This window comes from Acanthochromis polyacanthus, chromosome 20 (assembly GCF_021347895.1).
Source record: "Acanthochromis polyacanthus isolate Apoly-LR-REF ecotype Palm Island chromosome 20, KAUST_Apoly_ChrSc, whole genome shotgun sequence".
Classification (NCBI taxonomy): Eukaryota; Metazoa; Chordata; class Actinopteri; family Pomacentridae; genus Acanthochromis; species Acanthochromis polyacanthus.
Window position 1 is genome coordinate 12,311,120 of NC_067132.1, and position 14,069 is coordinate 12,325,188.

A 14,069-nucleotide genomic window follows, 5' to 3' on the forward strand; every position below is an offset into this window, starting at 1 on the left:
AAAGTATGCCACTATGTTATGGAAGGCATCACGGGAGTTGTTTTGTACCAGAGATTCAAAGTGGTGGATTGCGTGGACTTTGGGGTGAAACCTGCACTTTTCCCAAAAAGAAAATCTTGTTCAAGCTTTCCAGTACGGTTTGGAGTGTCAAACATTCCATCCAGTATGTACCGTGTTCTCTCTTATTCTCAAAAGTCAAACTGTCAGACTGTTCTTATCCTAAGTCTAATATCATTTTAGCCTCGAGACACTTTTGGGAAACAAGGCGCTGGTTGTGACCACGTCAGACTGAGGTCATTGTTGTCAAATGTCAAACAGGGTCTTGTTCTTTCATGACGTGTGCGTGAGGCAGTTCTTTCTCCGTCACTTTTATTTGCACAAAATTCCCATTTATGTCACAAAAACTTGCTTTCCCCTTAAAATTAAAGCCTGCACTTGCATCTAGCCTGATGTGCACCCACAGTGACTCAGTCTCTCCTCAGCCTCCACAGGTGTCTGATAAAAAGCCCTGCAGGCAGAACAAAGGAAGGTGTCCCGAGAATGGAAATGTCAAATGCAGCGCAGGCAGCCATCGTCGAGCCCAGAATCACACTCTTGCATGCACGGCCACTCTCTGCCGCTAAATGCTAAACTAATTGTGATCCATTCCATGCCTGACATGATTTGGAAACCATTAGAAACAAGTGTTGAAACTTGGAATGGGATTATTTGTATTGTATCACACAGCAATTTAGGAGCCAATCAATAGACAATGTGCTTAATCTAACTGATTTCAGGACCCATTGTTCACTGGAGGAGTGGTGAACGAGGCAGAGAGACAGCACCCACCAAGACTGGGGTCACAACATCTGCAGCTGCTGTTAGACGTTTTTGACAGTGAAAAAAGACATTGGATAGAAATAAAATTCTGTATTATAAAACATGTTGTGTTGATATAAAAATATTTCCAGTTCACCACCTTTAAGCCCTCTGGTGTGTATGAGACAGGAGGACTGAGAGTCTGGGACCAAATGTCAGATTTCTACAACTTCATATTATGTGAGGGACTAAAGCCATGCTGTGTGCAGAACACATACAATGAAACCATTCACTTCTACATTTTATTTCTTTTTATGAGTGTCGCAGGCTTAAGTTAAAAAGGATTGGAATGAGATTTGCTGCTCTGAGCAAAATACACCATTACAAATATTTCACATTCCTCACGAGGTTTTAACAGATGAAATGAAATAGAAAAATGTAATTGAATCACTCAGCTGCCTACATTATAACAATTTGGCAAAGGAAGTTTTATTTGTGTAGTGTATTTGTTATGAGTAAGCAGTCTGCTATACATTTAAGACAAAATCTAAAAATATTGGGATAAAAATGAGAAAATGCTTAACATAAACAACATAAGCATTAGTTTAATGCAACATCTCACTCACTTAGTACACACCACAATGTAAATGAAGCGTACCACACATTAGAACTGTCAATCTGGCAGCCAAATCAGCAGTTTGGGATTTTTCCACATCCTTATTTTTTGGAGGCTCAAGATCATTTAAGTTGGACAGAAAACATCTGTGATCAACTACAAATGATTACCACTAATCTCCCTGTGAGATTCAAACAAGACCTCCTGCTTCTTGTTTTGTAGCTTTTCCAGTGCCAGACTCTCTGCCAGAGGTCGTGTTCTAACCGCCAGTCTGAGGCTTTTGGCATTCTGCAGAGGGTCCTACTCATTCTTTCCTCTCTTGCCAAAACTCTCCCAGTTCATGCCAGTGAAGATGTCATGGTTTGACACCACCAGCGCCGCAAGTTGCAAGTCTGCTTTTGGTTTTTGATTTTACATATCTTGCAGTGTCTTTTAATGAACTCTGGCTGCATCGGTCAAAAGTTCTTCTGACTCGGTGATCCTTGAATGTGACCTTGTCCATCTCTTATTTGACCAAAGTCCTTGCCGATCTCCTCAATTTGGGGAGAGACCCCCAGTGAATCAGTTATAAATCAAAGTCAACTCCTCCTAAGTGCTGGAGTGTGTATATAATGATGTGCCTCCTCACTGCTCTGCCTTTCTACACGTCTTACTATTTGTGTTTTTTGTTCGTCTGGCTGTTTGTTAGCAGGAATATGCAAAAAATACCAGGCCGATTTTCATTAAACTTAGTGGAGAGTTGGAGCTCGGGCAAAGGAAGAACCCATAACATTTTGGTTTGGGTTGCAAAATCAGATTGGAGTACTGGCCTTGGCAGAGGTCTGCGCTTTCCAAGTAGCCGTCTGATTTTTGGACGGTTCTCTTCAGTACTTCAGATTCTCCTTTGCCCACAGATGGTTTGTGTATGTTAATAAGCCTACCATGTTTGTGATATTACGTCAAAAACTTTGAACCATAGTTTTGGACAGATAATTTGTTGATTTAAATGGCAGCTCATTGAGTTTTAAAAGACCTCAGAGGTCATAGGAGTGGTTTGAAGCAGGACTGCAGCTTCCATTTATTAGTCTGAAGTCCAGCATGTCAGATTCTGTTGTGTTTTTTCTTCAATAGCTTCATATTTTTAACTAAATATTTACAAACCATGTAAAATAGTGAAAAAAGTATTCCATCAGGCAGTGTTTATTTCAAATATTCAAATATCTGTGATTTTCATGTGATGGTAGGGATATCTGTTTGCCCTCCAGTTGTCAGCCTCAGAAAGCTGGGAACACGGCGCACAGCTTTTCGCATCTGTGTTGACCACGATCGGAGCTGTTCAGCTCACTTTACAAGGCTCCTTTTGCGCAGAACATTACACTGACATTTTGTTTGACATAAGACTCAACAGGACTCCATTTATAAATAACAGTGCTAACAATGTAACAACATGACTTTAGGAAAACAATAGATTTTTCACCATATCACATAAATGGAAACATGTAAACCAGTTCGTACATTGTTTGCACTGTAAGTTACATGAAAAGTGATGGATCTCAGGGCATGTCACCTCCACATTCAACGCCTCGCTGTCGCTGTGCTGAAATCAAGCAGTGTCCCCTGTGACTAAAACAATGAAGCATTTCTTCTAAAATGTAATCTTAAAATTTAACTAAATAATCCGATTTGACAGGAGATATCTGTGAACAGTGTTGGGAGTCCATTTCAGTTCCTGCAGCATTGTGTTTGAAGTTTGCAGAGATCTGATGAACATGAATATCTAAAACCATACAGTATGAATCCTCAACTGAAAAATCACGGAATATGTTTCTTCAAAGCTTGTTTTCAGAGCTACTGAAACCCGGCTGGACTCTGGTGGCTGACGGTATCTAATCGTAGCCTCTCATTCATCCTGGTATGCTAATGACACCATGACTGGGCCAATAGGATTCAATTCCCACAGTCGGTTACAGTAACCAATATTCCTGTCAGCATATCCTGTGAGGACAAATTGGGAACATGGTATTGACAAAAGCTAATTTGGTGGACAGCCTCCAGAGTGGTGGACTTCATTTCTCTGGGGCCCAGCAGGCCAGACCATTTGTCATCATTATCATTAGCAACAGGAACTGACCCATGTGCCTACTGCTAAACCTCAAAATAACTCTGTCCTGCTGTTTGCCCTCATATGTTTTTTCCTCAACAGTAATAAAACCATACGCTTATTTAAATGAGAAACAGTATTTATTCTACCCCTGAGCTGCAAATCTCAGCCGAGAAAGCCACAGCCTATCAGGAAAGCATCCAGCTGAAAGCACCGAGGCGTGACTTCATGGACGGACACACACCGTACAACAAGGACAGATCTGGACGCCGCCTGTTAAGAAAGGAAATCCCAAATCACGGGCAGGGGCACACAAATCGGAACGGGATGGCCCCGATTCACAATCAGCCCGAGGCAGATGGCTCTCAGCCTGTGAGCAAAGTACAAATCCACCAAACTGTGTGGCCACATCCTCCTCCCCACTAATCCGTTTTCAATCATGCACTTTTTGGATTATGCCTCTATGTAATTCTTCTCAGGTATTGTTTTATAACTTAATATGATATTTCAATTTGGGCGAGTTGGGTTGTGGGTTTAGGACACCGTGCAGGATTGGATAAGCAGCAGAGGTCTGCAGGCGGCAGATTGGAGCGGAGGGTTAGTGCCAGGCTGAAAGAAGTGTGATAAACCTTTGACACAAAGTCCAAATGGAGCAGGTGCATAAAGGTGGTGAGGCTGACCTGATTCAGTCTTTCCAAGGCGTCTCGCATTGAGATGTGAACACGCTATTTGTCCTGACTCCCACTAAGTGTCTCACCTCTCAGGAGAAGTTTGAATGCTTTGCATAGTCAGACACTTTATGCAATAAGCAGAGAGCAGCTCTGATGTCCTCATCTTCATTCACCTTGTCTATATTATGTTAGACGGCAATCAAAAGCTTCCAAAGTCAAAGTTGCATAAGAAGTGACTGCAAAGAAAATTCCTCATTTTCATTTCTCTTTCTGCCTCTTTGAGCATCTCACCATCCAACAATGTAAACTCGCTAAATCTGCATATCGTGACGTAGGGTGGCTTTCGTCTGAGATTAGATTGAGAAAGCTTATATAGAGAAAATAACCATAATCAAGTGTACTTTCAATGTGCTGTCATGAGGGAAGCATCTGATTGGACCCAAAGTCATTCTGCAGGATGACAACAACCCCAAACTGACAGACTAGAGTCACAAAGAGCTATCTTCAGCAGCAAGAATCCTGCAACAGATGGTATGGCTCACTTAGAGCTCTGATGTCAGCATCATAGAGTCAGTGTGGGATTATGTGAGGAGACAGAAGACACTGAGACAAACCAAATCCACACAAGAACTGTGGCAAGTTCTCAAACATGCTTGGAGCAACTTACCTGCCAAGTACCGTGGTCACACCAAATATTTATTTCATTTAGGTTGTTCTGTTTGCTACGCTTCATATGAAGCAAACTGACAAAAATAGTTATTTTTACAAACGTCCTCATGTTACTGACTGAAATGTCAAAGAACTCATTTTGCCCAACCATATGCATCAATAATAATACCTCATAATACTTAAAGTCTTACTTAATACTTTCATACTTTTACTTAAACTATAGAATAAGTGCAGGACTTGTACTTCTTCTTTTTTTTTCTTGTGCTTTTCTCAAACCCTGTTTTCTTTTCTGGAAGCCACCACTATCCGTCCTACGGATTTGCCGGAATGTGCAGCTTTCTGCCCCGGCCCCGTGCACTCTCGATGACACAGCTGTATTTCCCCCACATAAAGGTCTATCGAACACGGGCTTAAATGCAGCACTTCTTTATGAATAACCTGCCCCCCCTCCTCCCCCCTTCCTCCCCTCCACCTCCTCCACTAACAAACGCACTCCTCCGGATAAAGGCAACATTACCCTCCATTGGACAGGGCGCAAAAAAAATTCAATACCACAGTGCCTGGCGTCCGGCAGACAGGAATGTGCAAAAACAGCTTTACCCATCAATTTTCTAATGACCATCACAAGATATGACAAGAACAGAGGGGGAAAAGGTGAGACACTGGAAGATGGGGCCACGTGATTATGGGTCTGATGGGTAAAGAAGCACCCGCTGAAGCCACTGAAGGATATGAAGGCACATGTTATATTCTTTGTATGACTGTGAATAGTAATAATACTCGCTCACATTCAGACAAATCCTCTTTTCATTCACCTTGTTGACCTCCTACACATTCCATTTGACCCAGCGCTACCTTGACATGTTAATATACTTATCAATTTGAATTCAAGTGCTTTAACCTTTTTTTTGGTGCCCGGCTTCATTTACAGAATCCCTCTGCAAACTCTGTCTGCGCGAGTAGTGTTTTTAGGCCTTGAAGAAAAGACAGAAAAGAGCTTAACTGTCTGCGGATGAGCTTCTGAAATGTATTGTGAGTGAACATTTTATACGGTGTCTTTGTATTGAGTCAATAAGTGGGAATTAAATGTGCTCTTTGGTAGCTTTCCGCTGTGCTCTCCTCTTTCTTGTCGCTGAGTGAATTAGAAAAAGAGGTTCATGTCAGGCAAGTTGCCCTTGGGCTCACAGAGGAGAAGGAAAAAGAGAGAGGCAGCTGCATGAAGGCCTGTCTCCACCGCTCACATAACCGCCACTGTATCCTTAACCTTTCCACTGTGACACGAGTAAAGTTAAAGATGAAGTAAGCGACATCTGAACTGTCCCATAAAACTAAATGTTAGTGTACTTAGGGCCTCCTCGGCTTGTTAGATTTTATCGTTTAATACCAACTTGGCTTGTTGTTGATATTTCTAGGTTAAAAATCTCTTTTTTTCTAGCTCATATTGTCCTATGAAAGCCCATTCTCTCAACTGTAACTGCTGCAGAATGAGCACAAGGGAGCAAATGACATGATATTTCCAGATTTGTAGTTTTTCTCCCCTGATTTGCTTGCATGTGGGGATGTTTTGTCCATTACAGGGTATATGATTCATGTTGCAGCTCTTTTCTTGCACATACATCTCACTAAAAGCCACAGATTTCTTTATGCAACTTTAAAAAGTGCCACGTGTAGCAGTTTTAAACACCACTATATTATTGTCAAGTCAAGCCCGATACTTTTGAATAACAACAAGATTATCATCAGGTTCAGTGGCAACAACTATCTGGCAGCAGTTGCTCCAAATTATGAGCACATTTATCAAAGCCTCCAGAGATTTGAGTGTCCCAGGAAAGTGGGTTTTACATTATTTGGAAGTGATTTTTACCAGCAGCCTCTCCTGTAAGCTTTATCTTTCTTCCTGTGTCCTGCAATAAAATGATCTGCTATAAAGCACTCCAATAGGCTTCCCACTCCGTCCTGCTGCTGCTCTTATCTGATTTTATGTGAGCACATCTTTAGACAATAAAATGTGTCACTGGTCAGTTTGAAAAGCCCTCAGACCCCGTGCCATTCATCAAATAATTAAAGCACGCTTCTCTTCATGGCTGCTCTCAGCTGCTGCTCGCTGCCTTCAGCAAAGAATTAAACTTCAGGTGAAAGTCAGTTGTCAAAGCCTCACAGCTTCATTGTGTCTGAGAGCAGCGAGTCTGGTCACTCTCTGCTGTCTCTCAGGCTCTTTTTAAGGAGACACTTGGAATCTTATTGCTGCTCAGCCGCTTCGGGTTTTTTTTGCCAACTTAAAAAAACCCAACACATTTGGCTTTGGACGATTTTCTCCTGTATAATCTCCACCTGTGTGTCCGGTGACGTTGCGCCGGTTACCGGGAGCTCTCCTCCATTCCCCGGGAGCGGCGGAGACGAGCGGGTCGCTTCCACTCCGCGTCTCCCGTTCCTGCGCCTCGCTAACATGTCCCGTTTTAAAGCGGATTTATTTGGCTGCAACAGGCGACATGACTGGCTGTTCTCGGCGGTATGAAGCACTGAAAACCAAGGTGAGAGGCTCAGACGGCCGATTTCTTTTGATTTCATTAATCTCCAAGTGGATGGTGGGGCGCGTAAACTTTTGAAGCTTCGCTGCGACGCGCGCCGAGTGGGTGGCCAAATTGTGCGTCGTGATTAGAGAAAGTAAGGCGACTATTTTGAGAACAGATGCTATTTTTTAGGTTATCTTTGTGTGCTTTTTCATTCAGCACCGTTAGCTCTACCTTTTCCCGGGCATGGAAATGCACTAATCAACGCAAGCGACACCTTTTAGTGCTGGAGAAGAAATCAGGTGCAGCCTTGATGTTCTCTGTAGACTGTAGGGGGAAGATGCGTTTTGCACTTTCTTCTCCACAAACTGCCTTTCATTCAATTTCGTAATTCAGTTGGTGTTTAAGTGGCACATGGACGCGCGGTGGGCGCACAGAACCACAGCGGTGAGGGTTCTGGATGTCCACATGAAAATCGGAATGAATCAGTCATGCTTCTGTGCTGATATTAACACACATGATTCCATTTGCGGACAACACGGAGACAGCGCTCCTGTCACCAAATAGAATGGATAACCCACCCGTCTGTCTTTATTCCTGCTTTAAAACCAACCTGGTAAAACAAACAAAAAAAAAACCCCCACTCTGACTCTGTGAGCAGGTCTGCCTGACTTTTCTTCTCTTTCTGACAGTAATTCTGAATATTACAGGCACTTTCACAGGTCAGGGTGATATATGCGGGGGTGATTATGGGCCTCTGTGGGCCTCCAGAGGCTGGACACGCACCGTGGACATGGACACACTGAGCTGTGTAGAGGGTTGTCTAGCTGCTGCGAGGTTAACCTGCGCGCCAAGTGTCATGACCTGACTCCTTCCAACACCCCCTCTCCTCCTCCTTTCACTCACTGTGATCATCAATTAAAAGTGCAAGAAGACAGAGCGCGCTAGAAGACATTTGTGCTTTTTAAAAACTGTTTTATTTCTGCAGGCTAAAGGTAAAGCCGGAATTAATTTAAGCCACGCCGCCTCATCCGGTTCATCCACAGCAGATCTGGAAGTCATGCTATTAAATTATGCTGAACTCATGTTCTCCTCCTGCTGCATTTATCTAATTATCAATGATTGATTGGACATTTTATGACAGCTTCACTGACACCTAAATATTTTCATTATTCTAATTAGAATGTGCTCATTTATTAATTTAAACAACTCATTTACTGAGGCAAGGATAGTAATTTTTGGACCAATTGCGCACCATTCTGAATAGTTCCAACAGACTCAGATAGTACATTTGTTTTATTAAGTGCATATAAAGATGACTAATAAATATAATTGCACACTAAATGTTGCATTCCAGCTTGTTCCTAACGGGTTTGGCACGTGTGGAGCCCGAAACACAAATGTAAAAAAGAAAAACACTTTTTCTTCAAATATCCTAGTGTCTGTTCACATTGCTGGCAGGTTTGCCGGTATTAATCGCCCAGAGTGCTTATTTTTCCTCCTCCTGTTTTGCCCGGATGCAATCGCCTAATTCCTGTGGGACTGTATTATTTGTTGGATAATTTAACGCGATGAGGCGAGTCGGCTAAACTCCACCAAAAGAGGCTCAACTGCGGGCGATCCGCCTCCCTCCTGAGTTTCTTAACGGGTCCCGAAAGAGGATGGTGCGCGTCGAGGTCTGCGAGGAGGTGGGGGAGGTGGAGGGGGGCTGAGGGCGAGGTGCAGAAGGGGCTGGAGGGGTGGGGAGAACGACCATAGGTGTGCGTGGTGGTAGTGGAGGGGGGAAACAAGCTGAGTGCGCGTCTCATCTAATAGAGCCTCGGAGCGCATTATCTTCCCCGTCATCTCCGTCTGGGCGGTTGGTGCTGCGCCGTGGCGGGGAAGCGGCCAGGAGAGGACGCGTTGATGCGAGCGGATATTCTCAGCAGCCGAGACTAATTGGTGTGATTCATGTCCCTGTTGAGTGGCTGAAACCTATTCATAGCCGGGGAGAAGGGGAGAGAAAGAGGCGAGTGGGGGACCAAAAAAGAAAAAAAAAAATCGAGATCCACACGCAGGAGTCTTTTGGAAAATGAAGGAATTGTAAACAGGAGGAAGGCACGACAGCAGGTCAAAGTTTTCTTTTCTTTTGCAGTAGTGGGGCTTTTCTTTCCTACGGACATCACTGATTGACGCCGTGATGGAATGACACTTGGAGAGAGCATGATGGACACTTTGGCACCGGAGCTCCTGCTCAGAAATCCTCCCGTTTTCACCAGGCGCGGTGCTGACCGAGCCCTCAGGACGGTGATCAGTCATTTGTTTTGAAGTGGCAGGAAAATCCTCCTCTTGATTGAAACAAGAGTGAGAGATGGTGTGCGCAGCGATTCCTCAGAGACTGACGTGCGCAGTCATCACCTTCCCGTTAAGGAGCGCATCTTAAAGAGCTTCATTCTTCATTCATGTTCATTCTGCTGCTCTGAACTTGTTGAACGGCGTTTAGGAGCAGGGGGGACAGGGAGTACCCGGTCCGAGAGGGGCTTTCCACGAATGTAAGTTGTCCCTTTGCTTGTGAAATTTACTTTTTTGTGCGTTGAATCTTAAATTCTACTCTCCTCCTGAGATAAAGTTGGCTGCACTCATCTCTACCATAAACACACGAGGAGGGGGCAATGTGTTGGGGTGGTTTTAGCATTTGTTAGCAGCATTAACAACTTTTAAACCAACTGGAATCAAAGAACAACTCACTAGTAATTAGAAATGAGGCGACCTTGAATGCATCCAGAAGTTGACACCGTTTCCTCGGGTCATTTTTTAAAGGCGCCCCCTTGTGGAAATTAGCAAATCGTTGTTTATCTATCATGCATAATTGCATTTGTGTCATGCTGCATCCAATTGGCCAGCCTTCAACACGTCATATTACCAGCCTGTTCCAGTGAGGTTGGTTTTGGTACATGGGTTCGGTGTTGTTTAATTCAAACATGCTTGATTTCATTCCAGCTTTGGGCTTCTGCCAGCTCTGATATCGTTTGTAACGGTCAGAATCTGCACAGGATTTCACTCTGGCCTTACATTGTATAATACCAAACAGTTATTCCTTTATGCTTATATCCATAGTCACAGTTACTCATGGGGTCATGATTAAGCCAAATTCTAACTGGATTTGAAGTTTACTGTGTCGAAAATTAGATTGCAGCTGCTCACATGCACATTTAACCACACTTGATCACATTAGATTTTAATTTACAGCTCACACGTTCGCTCTCCAGTAATTTGGTGTGCTTTCTAATTGTCCGTTTTAATATTTTACTCGCTCCATGAAATAATAACAGGTAGTAATGAGTCATCTTTTGTGCGGCTAAAGCAGCTGTCGCTTTAAACCTTGTGACTGCCTCAGCCTTTTCACAATACTGTCAGCTTGAGAGAGCTACCTGGGCGAGCACGGTCTTCGGAGCTAAAGTGAATATTTTGAGTATCCAGACATGTCACTGTGGTTGCAGAATAATGTGCTAGCAGCCTTTTAGGAAAAGTGTCTTTAATAATGCATAAGGTGTTCCTGTGTCGCAAAGAGGAGGCATGCTTGGTGGCGAGGAGAGGCGGAGAGGGAGGGGATGAGGGAGGGAGGGGAGAGGCGTGATCTTGTCTCACTGTCTCATTGGGTGCCCCCGTGCGCCGCTGTGTATGTGGTGCTGGAGTAACTGACGCCCGAGGGTGTTCAGCTCGACTTGGGCCAGCGTGGCCACAGTCACCCTGTCAGAAGTGCTGCTCTCTCACACACAGAGTGCATGAGGCAGCTCAGCGGATGGAGGGAGGGTCGAGGGGATGGGGGTGGAAGGAGGGAGTGATAGAGGATTGTGGCAGATGCAGCTGGTGGAGGCGAGTGAGGCACGTCCTCGGCAGGCAGGGGACTCGCACGCCTTCGGAGGCCTGACCTGTCTGGCTCCAGCTGATGCCGGCTTTGAGAGGAGGCTGCAGCCGCGTCCTGCTACGGGAACCTCAGAGTTCAGGCAGCATCCTTCAGCTTTCACTCCCTCTGTTGTTCTTTTTTTTTTTGTCTACACAAGGGTGGAAAAGCCTCAGAAACATGAGCAACTGAATTCTAAACTGATGAAATTCAGCGAGAGGCCTGTTACGGCTCAGACGCGCAGACGGGTATTTATCACACCAGAGGTGGAAAACAAGCCTGGTTCCTGCCAGCCGAACAGCCAGACTGTTTCTCTAACCCCACAGCAGAACCTCAACTCTGAGCTCCTCTGGAACAGCCCACCCATCCCCAGCGCACTGTCACTTAACCAGCTGTCAGCACTCCACCCATTTGCTAACCTGTCGTCATTATTAAAAGATCATAAGCCTGCCGATTGAAGGTGGTGACATTTTAAGAAGTGGAAAAGAGCGCTAAGTGATGGACCGACTCAGAGACGAGCTCCAGGGATGCATTATAGGCGTGCTCACTGTTCCACGCGAACGCTGGCTGTCATGTTTGCAGGGCCATGCTCCACTCTCCGTATGTTTATTCATGAGGACAGCCGCCCTATTGGCAGGTTGTTAACAGGCAAGATTAGGGATTCTGGAAAGGCAGCCAGAGAAATCTGGTGAGTGGAGCACAGAGAGAAAAGCAGGAGGCTTTTTATTTCTGATGCCAGGCCAGCTTCTATCTTTATCTATCTTTCATCTGTTTCTGACTGTCTGCCCTCCTGTCTTTCTCCCCTTCTCTCTCCTGCTCTTGTTTCTGTTTTGGTAAGGCGCTGGTGGGGAATGTGAAACAGGTGGAGTCAGAAAAGATGAAAGCAGGTAGTGGCAGGACAGAAGCAGGGTCAGAAATTGCCCTTGAAAGTGCATAAAATGCGTGAAATTAAAAATGAAAGGTGGGAAAATCGCCCAGATATCAGTGGTAACCTTGTAATTATTCCACCTCACTCTGGCCTGAGCACAAGCTTTAGAGCTGAAGTTTTTTCTAAGGACATTTATAATTTGTTAAATTGCTAAATAATGTGGCAGTCGTGTAAGCACTGCCCCCTGTGGGCTACCTCAGATGATCTGCTCTTTCCTGTGTGGGCGAACAACCAAAATAAAAGAAAAAAGAGAAGAAAATGCCTTTCTTTTTACAGAGCAACAAAAGAAATGCGATCTGGAGCTGGTGAAAATGTTGGCACCCTACAGCCAACAGCAGGAGGAATGCTGAGCCCACACAAACCACTGGTCAACAAAGAAGAAAGCGATCAATATGGGCAAAAATTGGAAAGTGGAAGGATGGGAAATAAAGCGGTTGAGGGCAGAGGGGAGGAAAAAAACAAACTGAGTGTGTCATTGCTAGATTGAACCATAAACCGCAATAAAACCACCATTAAAACACCTTAAAGGCCTCCTAATAGCATGGGCACGTATATGCATTTTCAGGGTAAAATGAGGAACAAAAGCATGGAAAAGAGGAGGAATATGACAGAAAATGAGGGATTTGTTCTCCATTAGTGGGCTTAATGACATCCATGATTTAACTGCTGGTGGAGAGCGGCTCTGGGGACATGCGTGTAACATTTGCCTCGTGATTTAGAGAAACACGCAGTCATGCTCGAGCGGTCTCGGGGATGAAATGCAAGCGGACGCCGGGGGTTTGTCGGCCCCGGAGACGGTTCGAGCGGTCGGGGGCAAAAGGTGGCTGTTTGGGTGGGAGATGACCTCAACAACCACACAGCCCCGCCCCAGTTCAACCGGGCCTGGTGAAAAATTCATGTATTTCAATATAAAAAGGTTTGCAGCGGTGGCGGCCTGATACCCACGGTCCCCCTGTCGGTTCACCAAGCTGTGAGCTCACAAACTGGTACGCGGTTTACTAGCTCTGTCAAAGGAAGACCTGCACTGATGTATTTAACCTGAAGCTGACAACGGTTCAAGCTGTTTTCATGCAGAAAAACATGCAATATTTCCACCATGAATGTATTCATCTGAGGCCAAAATAGCCCCTAAAAAAACATTCAGACCAATATTACACTCTCCACTGGAATTTTCCATTATGTATTGAAAATAATTTAAAGGCCTTTTGAGATAAAAAGCTTCATAATCCGCACGTATTTGAACACTTTATTCTTTGGGCTCTGTGCATCTCCACGTTCAATTTGAAATAATAATAATAATAATAATGGATACGAAGAACACAGTCTCAGGTTTAGTCACTTTTAGTATTTTGGAGAAAACTCTTCGCAGTTAGCAGCGGTTTCTTCCCCGGTGGTTTTCTCCCAGGTCTCCTTCAGCTCTTGCGTGTTCCAGGGTCTCTCGGTCTTTAGTCTCGGCTGACTGACTCAGCCAGTTATGATATTCCACCTCTTCACCCTGAACAGCTCTTCGGTTGCTGTTTAGGGTCATTGTCTTGCTGGTCTGACTCACTGGATGTAGGATGTGGGTAGAAGCTTGCCATTGGCTGCTCCTGTCAGCCAGCCTTCTGCTCTCCTTCAGCAATCTGCGTGTTGCCATTTTCAAGAATCACTTCACTACAGGAAATGACAGCCTCTGGGCTAGCAATCTACCATGCAAGCATTGGAAATTTGAAAAGTTTGCCAGGTGATTTGAATCATGCAGCAGTGCTAGTTTCTTTTTTTTTTTGCGGATGATTCCTCCCCATCCTTTCCTTAGCTCCGCCCACAACAACTGGTTTGCAGAAATGCAAATGAGCCAGAGTGTTGTTTTCCCCTCCTGCAGAATGCTACTGAGGTGCAGCCAGTCCATTATGTTTTACAGAATGGTCTGGCTAA

The 14,069-nt window shown here is 44.6% G+C and overlaps 1 protein-coding gene across 12 annotated transcripts in view; it reads left to right on the forward strand.

Moving 5' to 3' along the window:
• Nucleotides 1-6,979: 6,979 nt before the first annotated feature.
• ntng1a (netrin g1a) overlaps nt 6,980-14,069 on the forward strand; it is a 122,225-nt gene continuing 115,135 nt past the window's right edge. For 5 of the 12 annotated variants that reach the window (XM_051940751.1, XM_051940752.1, XM_051940748.1 and 2 more), the window contains exon 1: nt 6,991-7,365. The gene's annotated coding sequence lies outside the window, so the exon portion shown is untranslated. Of the gene's footprint in view, nt 7,366-9,086; nt 9,876-14,069 lie in introns of those variants that run through there. The other 7 variants (XM_051940746.1, XM_051940747.1, XM_022220645.2 and 4 more) reach the window with 4 other exon arrangements.